General features: G+C 43.5%; 1 long non-coding RNA gene across 1 annotated transcript; it reads right to left on the bottom strand.

The window, feature by feature from the left end:
• Positions 1 to 479: 479 nt before the first annotated feature.
• LOC128854252 (uncharacterized) lies at positions 480 to 11106 on the bottom strand. The gene is made up of 4 exons (XR_008453242.1): positions 11036 to 11106; positions 4245 to 4326; positions 2112 to 2250; positions 480 to 1996 (listed from the first exon to the last, which is right to left on the bottom strand). It is a non-coding gene; the product is annotated as an uncharacterized LOC128854252 (long non-coding RNA).
• Positions 11107 to 11319: the final 213 nt, after the last annotated feature.

The following is an 11319-nucleotide window of genomic DNA, read 5'->3' as shown; positions in this document are numbered from 1 at the left end:
TTTTGTTGTTTTATTTTATTGCTGATGCCTTTTTCTTCTGTATTACTTAAATAAACTAAGTGCCATGGTAGTAACAAGAACTCGGAGGCAGAGGCACCTCATTACAGCATGCTGTCATGATAGACCTGACAGCCCCCGGACAGTACACATAGAAGAAGTTAATAAGCACATCTGCAGCCTTTCTTCTTCCCTGAGAAGAAAATATCAATCTAACCTTGCAAGATGTGAGTGTTTCATTTTTATGGAAATCTTATTACAGTGAGATGGCAAAGCTACTATTATCCATTGCATGAACATGACAAGACTGACATCTAAACAGAATTATATATTTTCATTTTAAAACCAGGATTAAAGTTAGTTTTCTGTGGTTATGTTTCTTGGCACAAAGTACTCCAAACACCATATCAGCAGATTTCTTTCTTGTCTTTCATTTATTAAAGCATCTAAACAAGACTTTTATCATGAGTGTACAGGGTAAACACAATCTTAAAACAGCACATTCTTAGATTAAGGAATATTCTCTGTTAAATTATAATCTCTTGAGCTCCACTTTATATTCCAGATGCCAAAGAGATTAAAGTGAACCTTTTCTGTGCTTTGTTTATTTCAAGCTTTCAGAAGTCAAAACCATATAAAAGGTAAGATTTTCAATACCAAAACAAATGCGTAGTGTTTTTGAGGCGGTTAAGTACTTCCCAAACCATCCACTTCCAGCACTGCATATAAGCACCATTGTCCACAATCTAGAGTTCGCCTAAAAACCTTGTTTAATCTGTGAAGTATAAGGAGGTATTTAAAGAACTCCTGTGGAGAATAAATCTGTCCATTTTGCATCTTGTATTCATTGTTACCAAAAAAATTAAAAACAATAAATATTTACAAAATGGCAATGGTTGGTGAACCACAGCTATCAGGATAAGATTCAGATGGGAACACACCAGTAGGTCTGTATCTTGCTTCTCTGCTAGACTTGACAAACACCTAGAAAATCATGCTTTATTCAACTTTCTTTAAAATTGAAAGCTGACCTTTTCTTATGCCAGTCAAGTTTTGGAAGGAGAGTTGCACAAATTCAGATATTGCAGGATTAGGATCAGACATTTGGCAGAAAAACTTAATTTATGTTTTTCTTTCAAGCCACAGTTTTAAGCAGTGGGTTCTGGACTTGAGGTCAATGTCCTAAAACATAGCCAGTCCGTGTATACAAAAAATAAAGCTGTCTCCCTCTTATATGATACACTGAGGAGGATGTTGAGTGAGAAGAACCTCAGAGGGAGGTTTGATTTAATTTTTTCAGTGGTAAAAGCATAAAGCATTTTTGTCATAACAGTGCTATTTCTCATTGCACCTCAGCATTCTTATTATAGGTTTTTGCTAATAATAATGATAAATTGCAAATAATTTTTTGCTGTTGATATATTTCAAAAAAATAACTGACACATTTAAAATCTGCATGCTTAGCAGGTCATTAATTACTTCATTTAAGACACGACAGGTCTCATGTCATGCTATACGCTGTTTTTCAAACTGTCACACCCACGCTCTGCCTAAAAGCTGTTGAGTATAAGCGTCATCATTTATAATGCAAAAAGGGTATCATTGATTATGTCTTGATTATTCATCATAATGCTTTCTTTCATGTGTACTTAATCATTGCGGTTTCTTGAAATATGCAAACCTTTCAGGCAAATCTTTCTACAGAACAATCTAAACAGATCTCTGAACTGACACCAGCTGGGTAAATAAGGCTCAGTACTCCGGGAACAATGCAGCAGCACGAACCCCACCTACAGCTGAAGGAAGCCAGCTTTGAAGAGGAGGGTGCTCAGGAAGGAAGGACACCTGGGGTTTGTAGAGCTGAGGTCCAATCTCCACTGCTGAAGCAATGCATGGCCCGGGGAGCAGGTCTGCTGTGATGTCTTCAGGATGACAGTGGCAAACACAGCCCTCTTTGCATAGGTGGCTGCCGCAGTTAGGCCAAGAAGAGCAAAAGTATCTGAAAAACATAACGGTGAGGTCAGGCAACAATTTCCACTGAAAAGCTTACTTCGTCACAACTATTAGCATGTGATTGTGTAGCAAAAGCTGATGGTACAGCAGAGTTTACATACATTTGACTTCAAAGAAAAGGCAACATCCATTAACAGCTCTCTCAAAAAATGCACTGTTCCGCTCCTGAGGAGTCCTGGGAGGTTTCTTTTATGGATGAGGTTTACCAGGATGAACATTTCCAGTAGTCACAGAGATACACTGAAACAGAAAGATTAACTTGCATGTTCTAGAGCTTTACCAGCCAAGATAAATATAAATGCTTAAGTACAAACAACTGTATTTTTACAAGAAAATACAACTCAGTGTATTTGAAACATTGAGTTTTTTTTTTTTTTTAAATCACAGTTCTGTGGAGCTAGGACTGTCTCTTGCTATGCTGTTGGAGTTTAATTCCACTAGTTAGTGTAACAGTGTTCAGCACATCTTTAGAATCCCATATTGCTACTGAAGATCTCCAGGCTATTTTTGCTACCAGCATTGTGCAAGTACAGATGCAATGCATTGGAGCACCTGCATTGTCCACTGTGCTGACATGCCCTATGCTGAGAACACAGGACTCTCCACAGGCTGGAGCCCCAGATAGCATCATGAACCATACCTACCATTTTGAGCTCATGCTCATTCCAGAGCACCAAGCACTGGAGCAAAGTGAAAAGCTTGCTTCAGAAATGAGATTCACTGTGTCAAGAGCTCAAGCTTTGTTTCTGCAAATGTGTTTTAAAAAGAAAGCTCGAACTGTAAAATATTTATTGGTTAGAGGAGAAGAGCCCTGTAGTCCCAAATGCTTCTAGCCTTAGGGAAAGGGGCCTGAGGAGCCAGTTTTTCTTTATCTAAAAAATAGAGCAAGAGCATCTCTAAGCACTGGCACAGGCAATGTTTCAGCTGATGGAGATGAAATTATCTCCAGAGGAAATATAATTCTCCTATTAAAAAAACCTTGCTTTTCAACTCCATGAGCATGAAGCTCTGCCTATTTGGCAGATGTATAACTAAGTTATTTTAGAATCATAGAATCATTAGGTTGGAAAAGACCACTAGGATCACCAAGTCCAACCATCCCTATCAACTACTAAAACATGTGCCTGAGCACCTCACCTGTCTTTTAAATACCTCCAGGGATGGTGACTCAACCACCTCCCTGGGCAGTCTCTGCCAGCACCCAATGACCCCTTCTGTGAAAAATTTTTCTCTGATGTCCACCCTGAACCTCCCCTGGCGCAGCTTGAGGCCATTCCCCCTTGTCCTGTCCCCTGTCACTTGGGAGAAGAGGCCAGCTCCGTCCTCTCTACAACCTCCTTTCAGGTAGTTGTAGAGAGCAATAAGGTCTCCCCTCAGCCTCCTCTTCTCCAGGCTAAACAACCCCAGCTCTCTCAGCCGCTCCACGTAACACTTGTTCTCCAGCCCCCTCACCAGCTTCATTGCTCTTCTCTGGACACGCTCCAGAGCCTCAACATTCTTCTTGTGGTGAGGGGCCCAGAACTGAACACAGTACTCAAGGTGTGGTCTCACCAGTGCTGAGAACAGAGGGAGAATAACCTCCCTGGACCTGCTGGTCATGCCGTTTCTGATACAAGCCAAGATGCCATTGGCTTGCTTGGCCACCTGGGCACACTGCTGGCTCATGTTCAGTCGGCTGTTGACCAACAGCCCCTGGTCCTTCTCCTCCCTGAAGCTTTCTAGCCAGACTTCTCCTAGTCTGTAGCACTGCATAGCATTGTTGTGCCCGAAGTGCAGGACCCAGCATTTGGCCTTGTTAAACCTCATGCCATTGGCCTCAGCCCATCAATCCAGCCTGCTCAGATCCCTTTGCAGAGCCTCCCTACCCTCCAGCAGATCAATACTTCCACACAGCTTAATGTCATCCCCAAACTTACTTAGGGTGTATTCCATCTCCTCATCCAGGTCATTTATAAAGACATTGAACAGAACTGGACCCAGCACTGAGCCCTGGGGGACAGTGCCAGTCAGAGCAGGGTGGAAAGGTTTGCCTTTCAATTACTTATGATCTGGGCACCAATGATTGTTAGCTCTGTCCTCTCCTAAACTCGCCAGCCGCAGGAATCTAGCAAGGGGCAGATACAGTCCTGGTGTGACGGGAGGATGGAGGGCTGTAGCTGCTGGCACAGGAGGAGGAATATACCTGCTTATACAGACTCTGGGTACAGCTGCAGGCACCAAGACCATGGACGTACCTCTGCTCTGGTGTAAGAGGAGGGAGGAGGTCTCTGAGGTTTGTCACTTCAGGCAGGCCCAATAATGCAATACCTCAAGGGGCTGTACAAGGAAATGTACATAATTTTAAAATGTTCTGAAACATCTACCATATTTTTATGAAAAGTAATTAAATGGCATATTCCAAATTATCTTCCTGTTCTCTGTTATTTGAAAGTAGCCATGGCATTATTCAGGGGTCGAGATGCTTCTGTGTTGAAGTATGAGGGCTAAAATAAATTGCTGGTCAGCTTCTGAAAATCAAGCTGGAAACAATTTTCTTCCTGAAGATCTTATAAACATTTTGAGCTGGTCAATACATAAGACAGCCCTACACCAAAACTCCAGAGCTGGTCACTCGAGGGCAACCTCAAACAAGGTAAGATGCAACAATCTTAAAAATAGTCTGTGGCCCCTTTCTTTAAGAAAAAATGCATTTTATAACTTCTACAAACACCCGCACTATCAATGGTGAGTCTGAAGGCCAAATTATTCTGTTATGGAAAGTTTTCCCAAGGCCACCTTGTAGACCACTTCACTTAATGATTTTTTATTTAAAATAGAGTTGTAAAAATGTGAATTTCTTATTTGAATAAAACCTACCTACAGGAAGAAATATGCATCCACTGTACATATATATCTTTCTGTGAGTAATTCTACAGTCCTCAGAGGATAGGACAATGGAGTTTTCCAGTTTTAGAGAGGAACACTTAGACCCACAAATATTAAAAGATTGCCTACATCCATGAAGGAGCATATTAAGGGGTCTCCAAAACATGCAGGCCAAAAACTCATCACCTTTAAACATCGACGTTACTCAAGCAATGTTAATGTTAAGATTAAAACTGAGAACAGCATTACGGTTCATAATGGCAGAAAAAGTGATGTTGATAACATTATCTGTAAGGTTAATTAATGCATAATTGTTCCTTGGAAGCCTTTCTCTTTTGTTCCAAAGCAGGTTGTTGGCCAAGCAAACACCAATAGATGTGTGAACCACCTACAGCAAATGTCCATACAATGAAAGTTTCAGAAGTGACTGGTGATATTTGCTCAGGTATTATTTTCAGCCACCTGCACTGAGTTTACAAAGCGGGAGGGCAGTCATCCTATCTTTTGTATTTCCAGCCTTCGTTGCTGAGCTACCACAACTCATTCTCAACAGTGATAATAAACCAGACTGGTTTCTTCCTCTGCCTGAATCTCAGGACTTCCAGAAAGAAATCACATACCTAAACCACACAAGGAAACTCTCTTCCTTTTAATTCCTTTATGTGCCCAGGCAGAAGCTGCCTTTTGAAATCCACGGCAGTAGATTGAGATCTAGGGGATGTTTTCCTACACATCGAATGAAGACGACAAATGGTCCAAACAGCAATATCATGCCTCCGGTTAATTTTTTCTGACCACATCTTCCTGTGACCTTGAGGACAGCTCTCTGAAAAGCTGACTTGGTTATGGTATTCCCACATATGAAGGATTAAGGAAATTATTGCAATATGGATTAAAGTACCACTCTTATTACAGAAAGCCACAACAGCCTCTTTTTAAAAGTCACCTTCAATGTGAATTTGCAGCATACATTTCATAACAGGGAGGTAATACCTAACCTAAGTCCAGGAAAGGGTGGCAGAAGAGTCAAGGGCCAGCAATGCTGGAGGCTTCGGTCCATCGGAGGAGCCACGTTTTTAATCCATAGTGACTTGAAAAATCTGTTAATGTAAGTGTAACAGCAAAGGAAAAAGGAAGCTCCGTTTTCCTCAGGTCTCTATCTGTCCTGCTTTTCAACACTGAATGTGTCAAGAAATTTTTTAATAAGGCTAGCTATTCCTTTTTTGTTTTGGTGTGGTTTGTTTGTTGTCACTTGAACCCAGGAGGATACAAATGGAACATCTGACCTGCCTCAGATGCAGAAAGTATCTTAATAAAACATGTTTGGAAAACCTAAACTACGTCCTCCAACAGCTCAGTAGCTAGATAACAGAGTCACACCACCCAGCAGAGGTACCAGACACATGAAGGAGCTCCATGATGGCCTAGAGTAAGGACAAATATTGACATATTGACACATATTGACCAGTAAATATGCAAGCCCAGTTGACTATAAATTATACAGAATTCAAAGGTTTGTGCCTATCACAATTCTGGCTCTCCAGAACATGGGCTGAGGCCTGAGTTGTGATGATATACATACCTTCACTGACTTTGTCTCCTAGGGGGACTAAAGTACTTTCTAAAAGTCTAGTTAGGCTCTTAAATAAAGCTTTAAACTAGATGTGAAGGAGAAGGGGGAGGAGACCAGGTTAATTGGGAATAAGCCTGGAAGTGGGACTCCAGCGACTGAGATATGGTGTGCTGGAGAGGACCACCAGTACACCATCACAGAGCAAGTGTGGGCAAGTACAGCTGGGGACAGCAAGAATGAAACTGGGTCTGTGGAGTTAGTTATTCCAAGGACCAATCAATTAGGAATGAACTCTATTCCCTTTATGAGGTCTGAAGGTTCGTCAGCCCAGCTGAAGTGCATTTACACCAATGCACACAGCATGGGCAATAAGAAGGAGGAGCTGGAAGCTGTTGTAGGGCAAGGAGACTACGATGTCATTGCCATCACAGAAACATGGTGGGATGACTCATATAACTGGAGTACAGCTATGGGGGGGGTATAAACTCTTCAGGCGGGACAGGAAGGTTAGAAAAGGAGGCGGGGTAGCCCTCTGTGTTAAAGAGTGCTTTGATACCCTTGAAGAGATCTTGTGGGCTCCTCTGATTTTAACCCACAGGCACAGGCACAAGAAGGCAGACATTGTGATGGGAGTCTGTTACAGATCACCCAGCCAAGGAGAAGCAGCTGATGAGCTCTTCTATAAACAGCTGGGGATAGTCTCTAGAACTCTACTTCTTGTCCTCGTGGGTGACTTCAATCTTCCGAATATCTGCTGGGAGTTCAATACAGCAGAAAGGAAGCAGTCTAGGATGTTCCTGGAGTGCATGGAAGACAACTTCCTCACACATCTGGTTAGTGAACTAACAAGGGAGGGTGCCCTCCTTGACCTGCTGTTTGTGAATAGAGAAGGTCTTATGGGGGATGTGATGGTTGGAGGATGCCTGGGACTAAGCGATCATGACATGATAGGGTTTTCAGTTCTAGGTGGGATAAAGAAGGGGATTAGCAAAACTGTCACATTAAACTTCCAGAGGGCAGACTTTGGACTGTTCAGAAGGTTGGTTGGCAAAGTCCCATGGGAGACAGTCCCTCAGGGCAAGGGAACCCACGAGGGCTGGGTGCTCTTAAAAAATGAAATCCTAGCAGCTCAGCAGCAAGCCATCCCTGTGTCTGGAAAAGGAGCAGGCGGGACAAAAAGCCAGCTTCTTTGAGCAGGGAGATCTTGAGATGCATCAAAAAGAAGAAGAATGTCTATGAGCTTTGGAGGAAGGGACAGGCGTCTTGGGTAGACTACAGGGAGGAAGTGAGATCATGCAGGGAAAAAATCAGGAGGGCTAAGGCCCAACTAGAAATCAAATTGGCTAAGTCTGTGAAAGATAATAAAAAATCTTTCTACAAGTACATTAACAAGAAAAGGAGGACTAGGGAGAATATTCAGTCCCTATTGGATGCAGAAGGAAAAACAGTGACAGGGATAAGGACAAGGCTGAGGTACTTATTGCTTTCTTTGCCTCAGTCTTTAATAGCAAGGAAAGTTGTTCCCCCTGTGTACAAACCCAGGAGTTAGAGGAACAGAATGCGTCTCTCATGATCCAAGAGGAGGCGGTTAGAGACTTGCTTGCCCAGCTAGACACCCACAAGTCTATGGGGCCGAATGGAATCCACCCAAGAGTATTGAAGGAGCTGGCAGATGTCCTTTCAAAACCCCTTTCCATCATCTTCCAGCGGTCCTGGCTGACTGGGGAAGTTCCACTGGACTGGAGGCTGGCTGATGTTGTGCCCATCTACAAGAAGGGTTGCAGGGAGGATCCAGGGAACTACAGGCCTGTCAGTCTCACCTCAGTGCTGGGGAAAGTCATGGAACAGGTGATCTTGAGTGCTATCATGAAGCACATGCAAGAGAACCGGGTGATCAGGCCCAGTCAACACGGGTTCATGAAAGGCAGATCTTGCCAAACTAATCTGATCATCTTTTATGACAAAGTGACTCAACTACTGGATGAGGGAAAGGCTGTGGATGTAGTCTTCTTGGACTTCAATAAAGCCTTTGACACAGTTTCTCACAGCATTCTGCTTCAGAAACTGTCAGCCTCTGGCCTGGACGGGCGCACACTCTCCTGGGTTGAAAACTGGTTGGATGGCCGGGCCCAGAGAGTGGTGGTCAATGGAGTTAACTCCAGCTGGAGGCCAGTCACAAGTGGAGTTCCTCAGGGCTCAGTACTGGGTCCAGCTCTGTTCAATGTCTTTATCAATGACCTGGATGAAGGCATTGAGTGCCTCCTTAGCAAGTTCGCAGATGACACTAAGCTGGGTGGAAGCGTGGATCTGATGGAGGGTAGGGAGGCTCTGCAAAGGGATCTGAACAGGCTGGACCGCTGGGCTGAGACCAATGGCATGAGGTTTAACAAGGCCAAATGCCGGGTCCTGCACTTGGGGCATAACAACCCTATGCAGTGCTACAGACTAGGAGAAGTCTGGCTGGAAAGCTGCAAGGAAGAGAAGGACCTGGGGGTAATGGTTGACAGCCGACTGAACATGAGCCAGCAGTGTGCCCCGGTGGCCAAGAAGGCCAATGGCATCTTGGCTTGCATCAGAAACGGCGTGACCAGCAGGACCAGGGAGGTTATTCTCCCTCTGTTCTCAGCACTGGTGAGACCACACCTTGAGTACTGTGTTCACTTCTGGGCCCCTCACCACAAGAAGGATGTTGAGGCTCTGGAGTGTGTCCAGAGAAGAGCAATGAAGCTGGTGAAGGGGCTGGAGAACAAGTCTTACGAGGAGCGCTGAGAGAGCTGTGGTTGTTTAGCCTGGAGAAAAGGAGGCTGAGGGGAGACCTTATTGCTCTCTACAACTACCTGAAAGGAGGTTGTGGAGAGGAGGGAGCTGGCCTCTTCTCCCAAGTGACAGGGGACAGGACAAGGGGGAATGGCCTCAAGCTCTGCCAGGGGAGGTTCAGGGTGGACATCAGAAAAAGATTTTTCACGGAAAGAGTCATCAGGCTGCCCAGGGAGGTGGTTGAGTCACCTTCCCTGGAGGTGTTTAAGGAACGGGTGGATGAAGTGCTTAGGGGCATGGTTTAAGGGAGTGTTAGGAATGGTTGGACTCAATGATCCGGTGGGTCCTTTCCAACCTGGTGATTCTATGGTCATCTGCTTTGTAAAGAACTACAAGAATGCCTTTACTGTCTGCCTTCTGAATAACAAAATGGTAATCGTATTTTGCAAAGTGACTCTCTTGTAAACTACAAGCACCAGCTAAAGCAAAGTGGCTCTTTTCCTAGAGTTGTGCCTTGGAACAGAAGAAAAATGCCCCAGGTTTATTTTTCAAAACAATTTTCCAGATAAGTTTCAGAAAAATATTAAGCACTGTAGATGGAAACTGTTAAAACAATTTCAGACACAGCCTGTGCCACTGGGTGCCTGTAATGCCAAGAAACCTCAGAGTCCTTCATAGCAACAGTCTACACAGAAGACACAGTCCTTCAGTCTAAATAGAAAATTTTTGCATAAATGAGAACTGAATTAAAGACACAGGATCATTTATTTTACATAATTGCAAAAGATCAGCAAGTTAAAAAAGGCCAGGCTGTGACCCTGTACCATGGTTTAATAGACAGCGCTCCACAGTGCTTTTTATGGATTTTATGTGGATTTCGGTTTTTAAAGTGTCCTGAAGCCTTTCTCTTGGACTAGGACTCAAATGTGCTCAGTACTGCACAGCCTTAGCACACAAAATCCTCCCATGCAGGCAAGAAACACAAGGAAACAAGTGCAATTATTTATAAGTAGCAAGGCAAAGGAGCAGTAACAAGGTGGTTTGGCAGATATAGGCATCTTGTGTGTAATTTAGATTGTAGTTAACAGATGAAGACCTATTAAAGCCAGGGTAAGGTACTGAAGTTGTTCCTGAATATCTCTGGGGTTTTTTGGTTTTTATTTGGGTCTGTGGATTTTGCTACTGTTTGAATCAGACAAGAAATTGTCCCTTTCTGTCAATATGCAGATTAGAAACTGGATGACAGGCAAAATTATATTATTGTACACTCACAGCGATGCTGTTGTTGAGCTGACTGCTAGACACCCGTAAGGAGGTTGACAAGGGGCAGCCAAGATTTTTATATAGACAGAAGGTGATGACCTAGATCAGAGAGGTGTACTTTGGATGCATCGGTGCAAAGACTAATGTCGTTTATACAAGTGAGATTATCCTGTGAGAAGATGTAGAAGATTATACCACAGGCTCCAAAATTATTTGCAAGGTAAGAGTCTAATGTTCAAAGTGAGTTAAACTATAAAAAAAAAAAGGGCTTATAGAGTTACATCCAGCTCAAAGAAAACTTCAGCAGAGTGGCAGCAGCTGTATTTCTTAATACTGCCGCTTATTCGCCACATCATCTGTTCAAGCTAATTCTTTATCGTGGTTTATGCTGCAGCAGGTACAGACAATTCATATGACGCAAAAAGGACAGTGTGTTTGTTTTGGAAAGTGCTGTGGTAAATTCCACATTTAACATCACAATACCAAAAAAAAAAAAATGTTCACTGCCCTTTTAAGTGAATAGCACTGTTGCCATAATACAGCTAATGTCTCAGCATATGAACTCACCCTTGGTCCTGACCATCTTCCCTGCCACCTGCTGCCGTTTTCCTCTGCACTGAAATGTACAGCTCTCCAACACTGCACTGGGAAGGAGGAGGCTATTGACATGCCCTGTGAGCATAGGATAAAGCCAGCACTTTATCAGCGAAGGCAGCAGCTCTTCCAGGTGCAGCGCCTGATAGCACAGAACATGAGCAATCCTTCATTGCAGAAAACCACAATATGTCATCAAGGATTTTATTATCAAGGAGTTGTTTGCTCTTCAGGGTGGAAGTGTGCAGCTATCTTCA

The sequence above is a fragment of the Cuculus canorus genome, chromosome 1 (genome assembly GCF_017976375.1).
Source record: "Cuculus canorus isolate bCucCan1 chromosome 1, bCucCan1.pri, whole genome shotgun sequence".
Classification (NCBI taxonomy): domain Eukaryota; kingdom Metazoa; phylum Chordata; class Aves; order Cuculiformes; family Cuculidae; genus Cuculus; species Cuculus canorus.
This window is presented reverse-complemented; position numbering and strand designations above follow the sequence as displayed.